The following is a 15,999-nucleotide window of genomic DNA, read 5'->3' as shown; positions in this document are numbered from 1 at the left end:
GTATATATTGTTAGTGTATATACTGTAAGTGCATGTACTGCTAGTGTATATACTACTAGTGTATGTACTGCTATTTTATATACTGCTAGTGTATGTACTGATAGTATATGTACTGCTAGTGTATATACTGCTAGTGTATATACTGTTAGTGTATATACTGTTAGTGTATGTACTGCTAGTGTATGTACTGCTAGTGTATATACTGTTAGTGTATATACTGTTAGTGCATGTACTGCTAGTGTATATACTGCTAGTGTTTGTACTGCTTGTTTATATACTGTTAATGTATGTACTGCTAGTGTATATACTGCTAGTGTATATGCTGTTAGTGTATATACTGTAAGTGCATGTACTGCTAGTGTATATACTACTAGTGTATGTACTGCTAGTTTATATACTGCTAGTGTATGTACTGATTGTATATATCATGTTAGTGTATGTACTGCTCGTGTATATACTGTTAGTGCATGTACTGCTAGTGTATGTACTGCTAGTGTATATACTGCTAGTGTATGTACTGCTAGTTTATATACTGCTAGTGTATGTACTGTTAGTGTATATACTGTTGGTGTATGTACTGCTAGTTTATGTACTGCTAGTGCATATATTGTTAGTCTATGTACTGTTAGTGTATATACTGTTAGTGTATGTACTGCCAGTGTATGTACTGCTAGTGTATATACTGTTGGTGTATGTACTGCTAGTGTATATACTGTTGGTGTATGTACTGCTGGTGTATGTACTGCTAGTGTATATACTGTTAGTGTATGTACTGCTAGTGCATATACTGTTAGTGTATGTACTGCTAGTGTATGTACTACTAGTGTATGTATTGATAGTGTATGTACTGCTAGTGTATGTACTGATAGTGTATATACTGTTAGTGTATGTACTGCTAGTGTATATACTGTTACTGTATACCCTGTATACAAATTAGGAGCCCGAGTTCTGCTGCTCATTATTTCATATAATTATGTTTAAACTAAAATATTGAATCATCTTGCTCTTAAAATTACCTTAAAAATAAAATAGGTGATGAAAGATTAATTACACAAGAACTATACTATTTCATATAACAGAATAATAGAATAGAATAGAATTGCTGATATTTGGTTAAAATAATTCATTTATGACCACTTAATGTCCATCTCTGAAGCATTACATTTTCTTTGGCCAGTAGGTTCTCTGAGTTTACCTGTGTACAAATATAAAGAACAATTTATTTTCTTGTTTTTTATTGCTTAATTTATTTAGTACAATTCAGTGGCGAGGGACCCCTGCTTTTAACAAAACAACAGCAAATCCAAAATTGATCGTGAATAAAAGTATAAAAAAGTATAAAAATGGCAAATAATAAAACTAACAGGTACTCTTAGATCGCAGTGTAAGTCATAACGACCCAATCAGAACTGACATTTCACATCTTGCTAAATTTCATCGCTGGACATGAAAGGGTTAAACACCCGAATCATGGGCCGCTGGTTCTCGGTGTGATTCCGGTTGAAGCCCCCTCAGACAGCGTGGTGCATGACAGTGGGCTTCCCTCTCGAGCTCAGCTGAGCTCTGCTTGATTGGTTTGTGCGTGCTGATCAGTCGGAGCTCGTGCTGTTTGGGTGACTCTGTCGCTTTGGCTGCGCTCAGTCTGCGCTGCGAGGCGCTTCAGGACACGCAGCCTCTGGAAAGAGCTTTGAGGAACAATCGTTGAAATAATGATAGAAATCATGGTTTAAAAAGCACAACGAAGTGGCTTTACGCGCATGTGTTTGCCCTTCGCTTTCGGCCGTCAGCACAAATAAGCTAGTTTTACTTTAAATGACATTTACTTCAGAAATGATCGCATTTATAGCGAACAGCTGGAGAGTTGAGTGGAATATCATTGAACTCTAACAGGCTCATTTAGGTCTACTTGAAAAGGAATAAACACAAAGCCGGCTGTTCAACACCGTAGGCGTTCAATCGTTCATTTTCATCTGCAGACTGAAGGGTGCTGGGTTTAAGAGTTCTAAGTTTTCCCGAGTTCATAAAAAACAAGCGCACTTTGTGGCCAGTCATGAGGATTTCATTTCCTCCTGCAATTTGCTAAAAAAATGAATGTTGTGTAGTTCTACATTTATAATTAATAAATAAATAAATACACACATAAATTAAAATGTAAAAAGACCATAAATGATCCGTGATAATATTCCTCTACAATACAAACAGCAGGGAGGGACTTTTGCAGCTGAAAGGCTCGAAAATGAGAGAGCACAGAGCTGGAGCGCGTGGGCTCAGACAGAGCACGGATCTGATTTGGTCTCTTCTCTGCTGAAGGTAACAATTGCGTAATGGTTATGTTTGGAAAGTCTGCTACGTTCAGAATGGTTGGATTTATAAACGTTTTATAACAACTTGTTCTGTCCATACAGTTCTATCACAACGAGAGCGCAATAGACTAGAAATAGCAAGAGCTATGAGCGTTATAGCAACAACTGATCCTGTGTTTTTTTTTTTTTGAAATCGTCCTGGCTTTTAGAAAACAGTGTGTACCTCAGAAACGCCTTTTCTACAACAGTTTAGAAAACCTACAGAGCTCTGGATGCTCCACTCAGAAGTCAATGGTTTGTTTATTTGCATTGTCTCTAAACAATTGACTAGACCTAATCTTACTGAATCAAGTTCAATATATGTAAACACTAATAGCTCAGCTATAATATTAGTAGCCAAGATGTTACATAAAGATTTGTTACAATCACCTTTCTTAGATCTGGCAGATTTGGACCTTTCTCTGAATTTGTACATGATTATGTTTCTTTATTGTCTTTAAAACCTTTAAAAAATGTCTACATGTGTTCTATTAAGTTCTCATAGAATCTTATTTAAAGTGGCTGGTGATACAAAAAACAGCTTAGTTTTAATAAGAGTTTGCTCTGATTAATCATGTAGTTGAAAAGCAGCCAAAGAACATTCAGGATCATTCAGGGTGAACATGTAGTAGATTTATGTAGCAGTGTTTGAAATGCAGGTTTAGTTCAGGATAAACTAACTCACTGGATTTGCCATAAATGGAGGAAACAGTCCTAAGTTCACTGTAGTTAACCTATTTAGTAGATTGATGAATCGGGCAAGTACAGTGTATTAAACACACATGTCAAAGGGGAAAGGACCAGGAAATTTTGGCATTACTCCTGGACAGCATTCCAGGGCATTTTAAACGTGAAATAAAGTCATTAGAATCCCATTTGCTGATGAAAATGTATAAGCCGTGGACAACAGAAGCATGATGTACTATTGTTCGATTATCAAGTACAAAAGAATCCTCATTACAAGATTTTTTCAAGTTGTTGATAGTGGTCTGATACTCCAAAAGCCCATTAAATGATCTGCTGTGAGTTGTGTTTTTAACAGCTTCTTTTCTCTCAAAGTCAAGATGATGGTTGAGGTAAACTGTGCCCTGTTCTGTCAATGCGTTTTTTGTTATCATAAATACAGTACTGTGCGAAAGTCTTAGGCACCCAAGACACATTTTCAAAATCTATTTATTTGTGTAGTATGTGTTAATTTGCAGAGAAAAGTGTTAATATTTGACTAAATAAAATGTATAGAATATTAATAATGATTATATGATATATATATATATATATATATATATATATATATATACATAGTGATTTTAATATTTTATTTTACTGTTTAACCATTTTCAAGCCTCTCCTTGAGGAAGCCCACTGTTATATGCAGCTAAAAAGCAACTCCTGGTTTGAACAATCAGTGCTTCAGTAAATTGTGCTCATGATGTAATTGATGATATTAACAAGTCTCTGTGGTGACTGTGAAGGTGTCAAAGAAAAATATGGACCCAAGAAATTCTTGTTACTCTTTATTGTTTTCATGTTTATTATGAATATGACTTAGATGCCTAAAACTTTCGCAAACTTCTGTATATCTGTCAGATGATATAAAAAGGATCTATCATAAACATAAGACTAAACACTGAAAAAAACACATCCTATGTCTGAGTAAAGGTAACGGTCAGATTAATTTCAAATTTGGAAAAAAGCCGAGGGGGTGCAACCCTGTTGAGATTAGCCGGGTGTGCTGAAGGACACAGCTTCCATTAATGTGTTGTGTCTTCCTTTCTAATGACTTGTGTAACTTGACAGTGTGGCAGTCAAAATGAAGCAGGTAGAAGTAATGCGACTATCAAACTATCAAATGACATTATATTGTTTGATAAAGTATGAAGAGAATTTAATGTTAGCATAAATGAAAAAGACAGTTTCACTTTAAGTCTTACCACTGTTTTACCAAATGCTTGAAAGGACATCAATGTCAAGCTTAGTTGCAAGTCTTCTGATGTGACACTATTCACAGATTTTGCATTTTGAAACACCATTGAAAGGATGCTATGTTAACCTTATTTTCAAGATACAGGCTCAGAATTTTGACACAGAGATCTTCCATCAAATGTACAAAAGATGAGGCTAATATTATTAATACAATTGTAATCAAATAAACTCCTCATAATATTTAACCGTTATATAAAAGGTGCAGATATACTTTGCATTTTAAGGCCTTTATATACACAAAGTAGTCAAAAGTCCTCCCTTTTTCTAATTAGTTAGGTTTGATCAGCTCAGTTTTAATGCTGATTCACCTTTATGAACCTTTTACATTACATATCTTCTTAGAATATCACCCCATTAATAGGGTATCTCTTTAAACAGGGTATAGCCAGTGCTAACATTCGTGACAAGGAAAGAAAAGACACTTGGTTGCCCAATCTTATTTACCAGCAGTTTTCACCTTATCATTCTTTAGACTGTTCCATAATATCTGTAAAGTGAACTTCCTTTGCAGTCCCTCTTTGAAGGATGCACGTTTGAAGGCTCAGTGTCATGCTCATGGTGCCTACGAGAGACAGATGACTCAGTGGTTGAATTAAAGAACAGATTTATTGCCAGAATTCCCACTCCCATCTCCAACTAACACATGGGAAGTCTCATGCCTTACCCCCAGCACCATGTGGACTCACTCTGAGTCTGATAGGGGACTTGACATCCATGACAGCGGAAGTTGGTCCTCCCCGCTGCTGATGGTGCGTCCGTGCTCTCGAGTGCAGGCGCATCCTGTCGCCTGTTTTATTTGGGGGAGGCTGGATGGGCAGCCCCACTTCCCTTTCCCATCCTGTCCACTGCATCCCAGCTGGGACCTGTTTACTTCACAAAGATGGATGGATTCATCCCACCAGCTACTGGTCATTACAAGCACACCCCCTGTCCCCATTCCCCTGAGTGTCATTGACTCAGGCAGAGAGGAGGCCCTCACTTCTCCTTCCCCATCACTGTGGATTAGTGCCCTCCCCACTGCTGCTATGTTGAAACCATCCTGGCAGAATCTAAAAGAGGTACAGAGTGATGATGCTACTGTTTCACTGTAAGACACTGCATTCTTCTTCTCGAGAAGGAAACTGAGGAGAGATGTACGTTTTTTTTGTCTCTGCTTCTACTTACTCACAAAATAAGTAAGTTTGTGTCAAATAAAAAAAAGTTACTATATATCGCCGCTGGCTAACTCATGGGGGCTTGGACCCGGATTTTCTTTTTCTTTTCTTTTTTTTCTGTAATGCTGATTGTTCTGTAAAACTGCTTTATGGCCACACTTGTCGTAAAAAGCGCTATAAACTTTGCTTGCTTGCTATAGCATACCCCACTAGTAGTGCTGTAACAGCACAAGGTAGTAATAGAAAAGATGTTTTCAAAGTTATATTTATTGTAAAAAATGTATTCAGGTACATTTATCAGGTTCCCTTTTTATTCCCTCTCTTTTATTTCCTCTTCTGACTCTTCCTGCATGCCTATGCAATTATAATGAACTTAATGAACTTAGTTTCTTACCCACAAAACAGCCCACCCAGTCTTAGTCATGAAACTGCTAGCCGTTTTAGAATTGCTTGGTGATTTAGACTAGATCAGTTCTAACATTTAACCTGAACATCTAACATCTAACCTGAACATTTTAACTTTCACCCTTCAATGCTTGACACAAAAGATGTGCAAATGTGCAAATGCAGAATGAACATCAAAATGTGAATCAAAATCTGACTGGTATATTTTGATTTTTGTTCATATTAAAATTAAGACTATTCTTACCCTCAATAGCACAAACATGTTTGTTCACATGATAGCTCATGTTTTATGTACTGGTCTCATCAACAAAATGCTTGAATTTGCAGCCTGACGCCTCAGAAGACAAAATCACAGTTTTGGTTACAGGGGCATGTATGCATTACACATCTGTATTCTGCCTTGGCCTGTTTAATGAAGTCTGATGTTATTGCTAAGTTTTATTTAGTAATTCTTTCACTGTATGCTAGATAGCTAACTCTACACTCTCAGAAAAAAAGGTACGACACTGACAATGGGGCAGTACCCCTCTTGTCACCGTGGTGGTACCCTCAGGGGACCAGGCAACATAATTGTACCATAATCCACTGAAATGATTTTGTGAAGTTGTACTGACTCCACACCCCCTGTCTCATGTCCAGGCTTTTTATTAAATGGTTCTGTTTTAAAACATTAGTTTATAAAATGGTACAAACATCTACTTTTCCACTAGGTAAAACTTATTTAAGATACACCATTGGACCTTAAAATTACTGGTGTACCTTTGAGGGAAATTTTACACTGTTTGTGCCTTGATGAATGAATCATGTACCTGCATAGTACCTTTATTCCTAACAGTGTAGCTCTAGGAGCTAGTTTACTGTTTGTAAATATTGTATGGTAACAGGTAATGGTAATGATAATGCTAAGTTATTTAATTTCTCTATTTATCTTTTAAAGAGCTGTAACATTATGGGTGTAGCCCTCACTGAACACCCTGACAAGATATTAGAGGGGGCTCATTGCAACAAATGAATTGTGTTTTGAAACTTAGTTTGTCAAGTCATATGAAATTATACATGAAGATGTTGAAATACTACCTACATAGTTTTATTTATTCATTCTCTCATCACTGAGATAACAGTAATGATCACAAGCAGAGATGTACGAAAAACTTTTTTTTTTTTCCAAATAAGTTTTTAAAAGTTACATACTCCAATGGCAGCTTTGAGAAAAACCTCTGACTTAGCAGCACTTTAAGTTATTTTGTTCCAACCAAACTGACAACCAAGCAGAGACACTACATTCATGGTTACACTCTCAGAAAAAAGGTACGACACTGTCACGGGGGCAGTACCCCTCTTGTCACTGTGGTGGTACCCTCAAGGGTACATCCCAGTACCTTTAGTCAGGGAACATAACTGTACCATAATCCATTGAAATGATATTTTCTAGGTTATACTGACTCCACACACCCCATCTCACCTCTAGGCTTTTATTTTGCTGTTCTGTTTAAAACATTTGGTTATGAAAAGGTACAAATATCTACTTTTCCACTAGGAAAAGCTCATATAAGGTACACCATTGGGACCTTAAAACCACTGTTGCACCTTTGAGGGTACACTTACATTGTTTGTACCTTGATGACTGAATCATGTACCTGCATAGTATGTTTATTTATCAGTGCAGGACACCTAAAACATGCGAGTGCTTAAGTACACTTTTCAAATAAAACACTCACCTGGGTTGAGTGATAACAAGTAACTGCAACAAAGGACTCAGTCTATATTCTAACTCTATTTCTACCATCAGGACTATGACAGATAGGCAGTAAAACTACACGTTTGATTAGACTAATGTGTTTGGCAGAGACAGAATGATCGACACTGCAATTTGATCATAATAAAATATGTATATTGTTTAGCAAAATATGTGTGATGCTCTAGACTGCCACAGTAAAATAGACTTTGAAAACAGGAGAACAGTGGGGGAGCAGAGGAGAGTAGAAGCGGCAGAGAAAAGGCAGCCTACGTGACAGAGCATAAGAGATGTCCAGCACTTTCGGTGAAAACAATAAGGCTGATATTAATCAAAACAATACATCATGTGGCCTAATTTTTCTTTTAGTAGGCTTTATTATATTCTTAATATATTCATCCTCTTTGAATGCATAAGCAGCTTTACACAACACTACATTCATAATTGCATTGCTGCAAAAGGAGGCAATTATTTCTCATTAAACCTCTGACTACAAAACAATATCTACAAATGGTGCAGCTGAAGCAGATCATTAGTTCTCTTTGGTAGGGCGCTACCCTGTGCCGAGCAACAGGAGACACTACTATCTGTCATCGCACGGTGCCTTCAACAGGTAGGCTGTTTTTGTGTTTATGCGTTTGGCCTTGTGCCTCCTGCCCTCATCCCAATTATGCAGTCTACACTACACCATAACAAACAGATCCTCCAGCCCAAACATACAAGACAGAAACATAGGCACAGACTGACTGGTGCCTGCACTGGCCTCAGGGGCCTCACCTCACACTTAATGATCCGCTCTGATGGACAGAGGCTGTGGGCCAGGGCTTAGTGTCTTCTCTGACAGTTCAGCTCCATACCAACAGCAATATATAAGGGTTCAGCTGACACACCTTTGAACTTTATGACTGGCCAGCACGGACACATAACTCTTCAAAATTTTCTCTATATTCATTTATAATATGAGCACTGGTGAATATTGCTTACACGTGTAGTAAAACCCAAAGAATTAAACAATGGGGGATCCCTCAGGGCCTTCTAGATATTCAGAGAAGGCCTACTGATTTCTGTGAAGTAAAGAAAAAAATCTATAATTCTTAGTTAGGTTTTTTTTGTGTAATTTAACATTTTGTGTAATTTAACATTTTTAACATAATCAACATGCTTTTCTCTGTTGTAACCAAGCAGACACAGACAGTCTCTCCCATTGGAGACTGCAGAAGCTGGACTGAAGGCCTAATCTGTCATCTTATCCACTAAAATAATGAGGAAACTGAGTCAACCAATCATGCTTTGATTTACAGTGGGCCTATTTCAGGAGGACAAAATGTCACATGGGATAAATAGTGAATACAAATGGTAGACTGACCCATGCTTTTCTCTCTACTGTCAGAAAAGAGAAACTGCAGGAGCTCTAGAGCCTTTTACTGAAAAGGTCACTTTAAAACTGTTACAAGGTAAAAAATATGTTACTATATCCAAGCTTCAAATTAATATAAATAATAATACTATAATAATCTTTATTTATAGAGCACTTTTCATATCACTGGCAGCTCAAAATGCTTACAGACAGGTGACAAAGCTTAATGGTAACAGAAGAAATTGTGAGCATTCAATTAAAATCATATAAAAGTCATATCACAGACAGATCAAATTGAAAAGATACTTACAAAAAGAGAGGTAGAATTTTAGTTAAATGCCAAATTAAAGAGATAGACTTTCAGTTCCTTAAAAGTGAGCACTAAGCTTGACTGTCTAATAAAAGTTGGAAATGATAATAAGCATAATAACTGAAAAAGGCCTCCCCACATTTTCTGTATTTTTCAGAAGGCATTTGCCAAAGGCCAGTATCTGCAGATCTAATTTCACTTGCGGGAACATAAACAGACAGTTTTTCCATGAGGTAAGCACACGTGATGTCATTAAGAGCCTTAACAACTAGTAGCAGAACTTTAAAATCTATTTTAAAAGATACAGGCAACCGGTGCAGTTCTTTCAAGTCTGGGGTCTCTGTATTATTTTTGTTTTAGATCCATGCTGCTGCATTTTGTATGAGTTGCAGAGGATGTCATTGGTTTCTTAGGGAGCCCAGTAAAAAAAGAGCATTACAGTAATCCATTCTGCTTATCAATGTCTCTGAGTTTTGGTCACGCTGAGGTTTGGTATATAAAGCTAAAGAAAAGAGCTTCTCATAAAGCACTGAATTTTAGTACCAAGAATCAATATTTCAGCTTTTTTCTTGAATAACTTGTAGAAAATTTTGTGACAACCACTGAGAAATATCTGCCACACAGCAGAGTCTTGATGAAAATTAATGTTTCCTAATACACATACAAAGAGAAAAGCAAAGGCCCTAAAACTGAACCTAGTGGGTCTTCGCAAGAAATGTCAATTTTACTGATGAATAATTTCCCAGTGAAATCAAGAACTGTCTACTTCTTAGATTAGAATCTTGTGATCAATGGTATGCTGTTAGAAATAAAGATACCATGCAGGTACATGATTCGTTCATCAAGGTACAAACAGTGTAAATGTTCCCTTAAAGGTACAACAGTGGTTTTAAGGTCCAACTGTGTACCTTAAATAAGTTGTACCTTGTGGAAAGTAGATACTTGTATCATTTTATAAACTAATGCTTTAAAACAGAACCATTTAATAAAAAGCCTGGAAGCAGGGTGTGTGGAGTCAGTACAGCTTAGAAAATATAATTTCAGTGGATTATGGTACAATTATGTTCCCTGACTAAAGGTACAGAGATGTACCCCTGAGGGTACCATCCCAGTAACAAGAAGGGTACCGCCGCAGTGATAGTGTCATACCTTTTTTCTGAGAGTGTATTGAAAGCTACACTACGATCCATAAAGACCAGAATAGAAGGATTTTAAATTGAATTGCAGTTAGCTTAGAGGCACTAGCGAAAATTAACATAATGCTAAAAAGGCCTTTTTTCCCCTCAAAGTTTGACATTCACTGATGTCACTGATGGATATTGTAGGATTAATGAGAATGAATTCATATGAGTTACTCTGAAAGCAAAACTGACTGAAATGTATAACAATTCCATGGTGTGTTCTTAGCATTGTAGGCCTCAGCACCCTGAGAGGTCAAAGGCTATCTCTAAATGAGTTAATGGTACAAGGAAAAGAAAACACCCATTTTGGAGGCAGTAGATCTGATAAAGAGAGGAATCAGCAACAAAACACACAAGGGATTAGGCTGCTTAATGACAGCTAGAGTCATAGATTCTAATCTGCGCTGCATGCCTGAAACATTACAGGTTCATCAGGTGAAGTCTTCACCACGTCAGGGCTGCTGTCACTGACCACTCACTAAGAGGGACAGTGATTGGACAAAAGAGGAAATTATTTAATTTGACATATATTTGTGTATGTACACATGATTTCAAAATGGCTTTATGCATATGTCAAGAATAAGATTGCTGACCTGTGCCATTCCATAAGTGATCTTGCCCTATAGTTGACATGTGATCTATACCTCTTTGTAAGAGGTATGTGTCATTTTGCATTCCATACTTTACTTGGACCTGCAGCAGAAGACATTTTTGTTTTTTTCCTGTTCTGTTTTGAAAATAACAAAATATTACAGTTTCTTTTTTTGGTCTGCTTGATATTAAGTGGTCAATTCATCTTTCTTTTCTGCAGGGGACTGCAGAATCTGCCTCCATGGACAAACACGTACAGAAGAGACAGCCACCACTCAAAATCTGGCCAAACAGAAGTAGCTTAACCTCAGTGCACCAGCACCATAAATACAAGTGAGAGTCATATTGACAGCAGCAACTACGCCAGGGCAGGAAGCTGGAGTCATGCACTGCAGTGGGTCTTGTGGGATTGTGGAAAATCATTCCTTTCCCATCCCACATAGAATATGAGAAGCTGTCCGAGATTTTGGCCTTTGATATTCGCTCAGAGGAGACAGGTCCAGCACAGAGGTGGGTCTCAGGTTTCAAAATAAAACATAAAAGCAAAAAACTCAACTTTTCTTCGAACATACTTCATCTTTTGACATAAAGGATATACTGACATGATACACAAAGGGTCATATATCTCTGTCTGGCTGTGAACCATATACATTTATCTTACTCTTTTTGTTTATTGGAGCTAGCACTTATTTTGTCAGGAGGGGCCTCTACAGTGGGCAAGAGGGAGAGTTATGTTCTGTTTAGCAGGATAATGGTCGGAGGCAGCACGGCATCACTCAGCTCAGTAAACAGTGTCACTTCCTAACATTGCACAGATGCCCCTCCACTTGCTTACAGGGGAAACACACTCAGCCGTCAAGTGTCAACAAGACCCACGATGGCAGCGTAACAGCCACCAATAGGCCGTTCCCCACCGAGGACACAGAGAGAGGGGGGATGAGGAGGCTGGGCTGACAGTCTGCTTCTTTTATTGGCCTTAATTGAGCAAACTTTTAGTAAGACATTCTGAAAAACAATAAAGCAGTCAATTTGCTGGCAATTAAAATGGCCTCACGTTGCGAAGTCGTGCTTGCTTACGACAACTGCCTGTCCCTCTGACAGGCCGATGATTGATTACCCGGCCTGGGTCGTCTTTATAACGTGATAAGCCAAATTAAACCCTTGACTGTGGGGGCCCATCTGAGGTCTGGCTGGGCAAATTAAATCTCCAGCACTGCTGCTTCTCTCTTCCGCTCATTCTCTCTTATTTCCCTCTCTCCCACCCTCCTCCCTTCCATCTATCCATGCATGTCATACCAATAGGCAAGTGTCTTACTCAGAAAAACAATCTGGGGGGGAAAAAGGCAAACAAAGCATGACATAAATGCCCTCAATCTCTCCAGCAGCTCTCTGGAGAGAAGCGGCCCAGGTGAGGCAGCAGCAGCCTCCGAGCTGAGGACATTAAGCCATATTAAATGTACTAAAGACTTAATGAAGTTCAGGCAAGCACTGGCACTGTTGACTTTATTAGTTTACACCAGATTAATGGGGATAATCATTTAAGTGATGGAGATGGATTACCCTCTCCAAGCTGCTCTTTGGCCCGGGATCTCTCAGCCACAGCACATGACAGGCAGAGTGAGGGATCCAACACTCATCAAAGACTGCAGCAAATGAGAAAAGTTTGCCGTGAAAGCATGCACTTCACTTGTGAGCCAGAAGCAGGATAGGCTGGGAACAGTTATCATACAAATATACTTTTGAAATAGATAATAACATTCAATTCTATACCAAGAAAAAAAAAATCACTGAGGACATAATTTCTGTTATATTCTTTATCTGTGTATGTGTGTAGGGGGGGTGTGGGTGTGTAGGGGGGGGGGGGGGGTGTGGGTGGGCATGAAAAGCTCAATCAAATACATAAAGCACAAACAGAGTACAAAAGCAAAGTTATTTTTATTCAGTCCTAAGGTACAGTACTACTGTTTAATATTGTTTAATTGTAATATTTTTATTGCTTAATTTTTTTTTTGCACCACTACTCACAAACATGCGTGCACACATGCAAACACACATATATATACATATATATATATATATATATATATATATATATATGTATGTATATATATATATATATATATATATGTGTGTGTGTGTGATACTTTTTTACTATACTATGGTATGTCTATATATGTGCTAATGCATTTTGAATATATATGCAGAGTTGCATAGTATGGCTCCAGATAAAATAAAAGCAAGCAAGAGGCTCAAATAGGATATTGCATCTCTGACAGAGACAACAATAAAAGTGTCAGACCCACACAAACGGAGACACGCAGAGAGCGAGAGAGTGAGAGAGACAGATAGAGGTAGAGAAAAAGAAAGGGGGGGGGGGTTGGACCTGTGCCAGACTCTGTCCACAAGAAGGTTTAATTATTGTCTCTTCTTGCCCTGGCCACTCTAAGATGGAAAGATAGATCTCACTGTCAAGGCCTATGACAAATGGAGATAGAGTACAGTTACTGGCACACATATACACCAACTACTGCACTATACACTACTACACCCCACCCTTCTCTTCTTCTGGGAGGGAGGTGGAGGCTAGGATTCCAAACCAAAAACTAGGCCTGTTAAATGTTTAAAAAAACAAATAAATAAATAAATAGAACTTTGGGAAATTGAATCTAGTAAAACCATGCCATGTAAAACCTCTAAACATATGGATTTCGTATAGTCCTTAGAAATTATTTTAACCCTTTTTCTGTGGAAGTTACTTACATTAACTATATGACTTGTTTGTTCTGTTGTTGCTGTCTAAAAATAACATGTACCTCCATTGTCCTTTATTTTTTTTCTGCATCATTAGCACACAGCTTGTCTTTGTGTGAAAATGTCATAGTGAACGGACTAGTTGAAGTGCTCCAAACTATCTCTTTACTCTTCTTCAAAAGTAAAGAATGATTTTGTCGTCTCCATCATGCAATACTGCTTTTCTAAACTTGCACTCCTATGACTAGGAGTCTACAGTTTAACATTCACATTTAGCTCATTTTTAAGAAGGTTACTATTAAGTGGGGGCAACAAATTTTCTTTCATGTTTATTGTTTTATTAAATTCCTTTGGGACTAAACAAAAGCAATATGCTTAATACAAGACTATGTTACAATAAATATGTGAGTCTGCATTCAGCACGCACTGGAGAGAAGATCCATAGGATGTAGCCTGGTGTGGAATATGAGATATAAATCCAGTTTAATAACAGAAGATGCTTTGGTTACATCCTGAGATTCATTCTGCATTCAGTCTTTTATGACAGGACTCAGAACTCAGCATATCTGTCCATTCTGTGTCAGTGACATAATCACTGCTTTCTTCAGGCATCATCTTTTGACATGACTGTGAAACGCAAGGGCCTTAAAATATTTTCCTATCTCCAGCATCTAATATTAATGTGAAAGAAACACTGAATACATTCAAAACCCATATTTGCCTGCCTAATATAATGGAATGCTGATAGAATTGTACATATAAATATTTGATAAGATGCATAACAAAATGTATGGAGACTAATGAAGTCACCTCCAAATGAAATTTATGGCATTACAAAACATTTGCATATAAATTGGGATATGAATCAATAGTCTTATTCATTCCTATTAGATTTTATGATACATTGCTCTGCTCTTCTGCTGCTGAGTATGAGCTATTGTTCAATGCAAATCAGTTATCTAATCCACATTTCCACAAACCTAGATATGCCCTCTAGTGGCCAAAGAAGCAAATGCTGTTGTGGGTCCCAACAAAGCCTGTTTAAAAGAAATGCAAAGCAACATATACCTAAAAATATCAATTTACAGATCATAGATCATGTTTAAACTAGGACAATATCACTTAGACAGCACTATGCTTACTATAACTGCAAATATTAAAACCTTGACTCATGAGGTGTCAGATCTCTTACAGTGACAGTCAAAAGTTTGGACTTCTGTTAGAAGGGTTTTTCCTCATTGTTACTATTTTCCACATTTTAGAATAACAGCGAAGACATGAAAGCTTTATACAGAGACCAAAAGGGTTGGAGAAAACACCTCTATTTTAGATGTAGATATTTATTATATAGACATAAACTTTAGATAGTTAGACCATGAAAAACATCCCTGCAGATTTTTATGAAAAACTGAAAGCAAGTCTCCTGAAAGATTGAGTGGACAAACTTAACACTGAATAAACATATATTTAATTTAGTTTTTGAGGCTTGAGGTGTCATTTCCTGTTAATTATGTTTTCTGGGGTTTTTTTCTGAGGTTGAAAATGACTTATTTCTCCTTTGCACAGTACAGAACTTCACTGTTTATTTTTGTCTTAGACACACATTTCAGACATTACATTTATGCATAAGCCTTTATATAAAATGTCTTTAAAAAAACAGATGATTGAACAGTTTCAATAGTTATTTATTTATATAGGATTTTACCATAACATCACAAGTAATCATTAAAATTAAAGTAAAATCTGTAAAATAAAAGGTGGTAATTTTGAGTTTTATATTTTATAAATAAATAAATAAATAAAACCAAACCAAACAATACAAAACAACAACAAAAAATCAGTTCATATATATGTACAAGTATTGTATTATGATCTATTTAAACCCAATGTATTAATTGAGATAGGCTAAATATACAACAAATCAACATTTATAGGGTATTTTCTATTGGGAGGTGGCTGTCCCAAAGCCTAACTCCTAAATTTACTTGTGAAAAAAAAAAAAAAAAGAAAAAAAAAAAAAAAAAATATATATATATATATATATATATATATATATATATATATATTAAAATTTGAAAGATTTAGATTTATCATGAGTTTATTATATTTTATTAGATTATTTTAGCCACACCGCAGCATTTTAGAGCAGGAAGTGAGACTGCATCCCTGTTCCTCACAGCCACATTGTGA

The sequence above is a fragment of the Pygocentrus nattereri genome, chromosome 5 (genome assembly GCF_015220715.1).
Source record: "Pygocentrus nattereri isolate fPygNat1 chromosome 5, fPygNat1.pri, whole genome shotgun sequence".
Classification (NCBI taxonomy): Eukaryota; Metazoa; Chordata; class Actinopteri; order Characiformes; family Serrasalmidae; genus Pygocentrus; species Pygocentrus nattereri.
The sequence above is the reverse complement of the archived record's forward strand: the minus strand, read 5'-3'. Positions refer to the sequence as shown.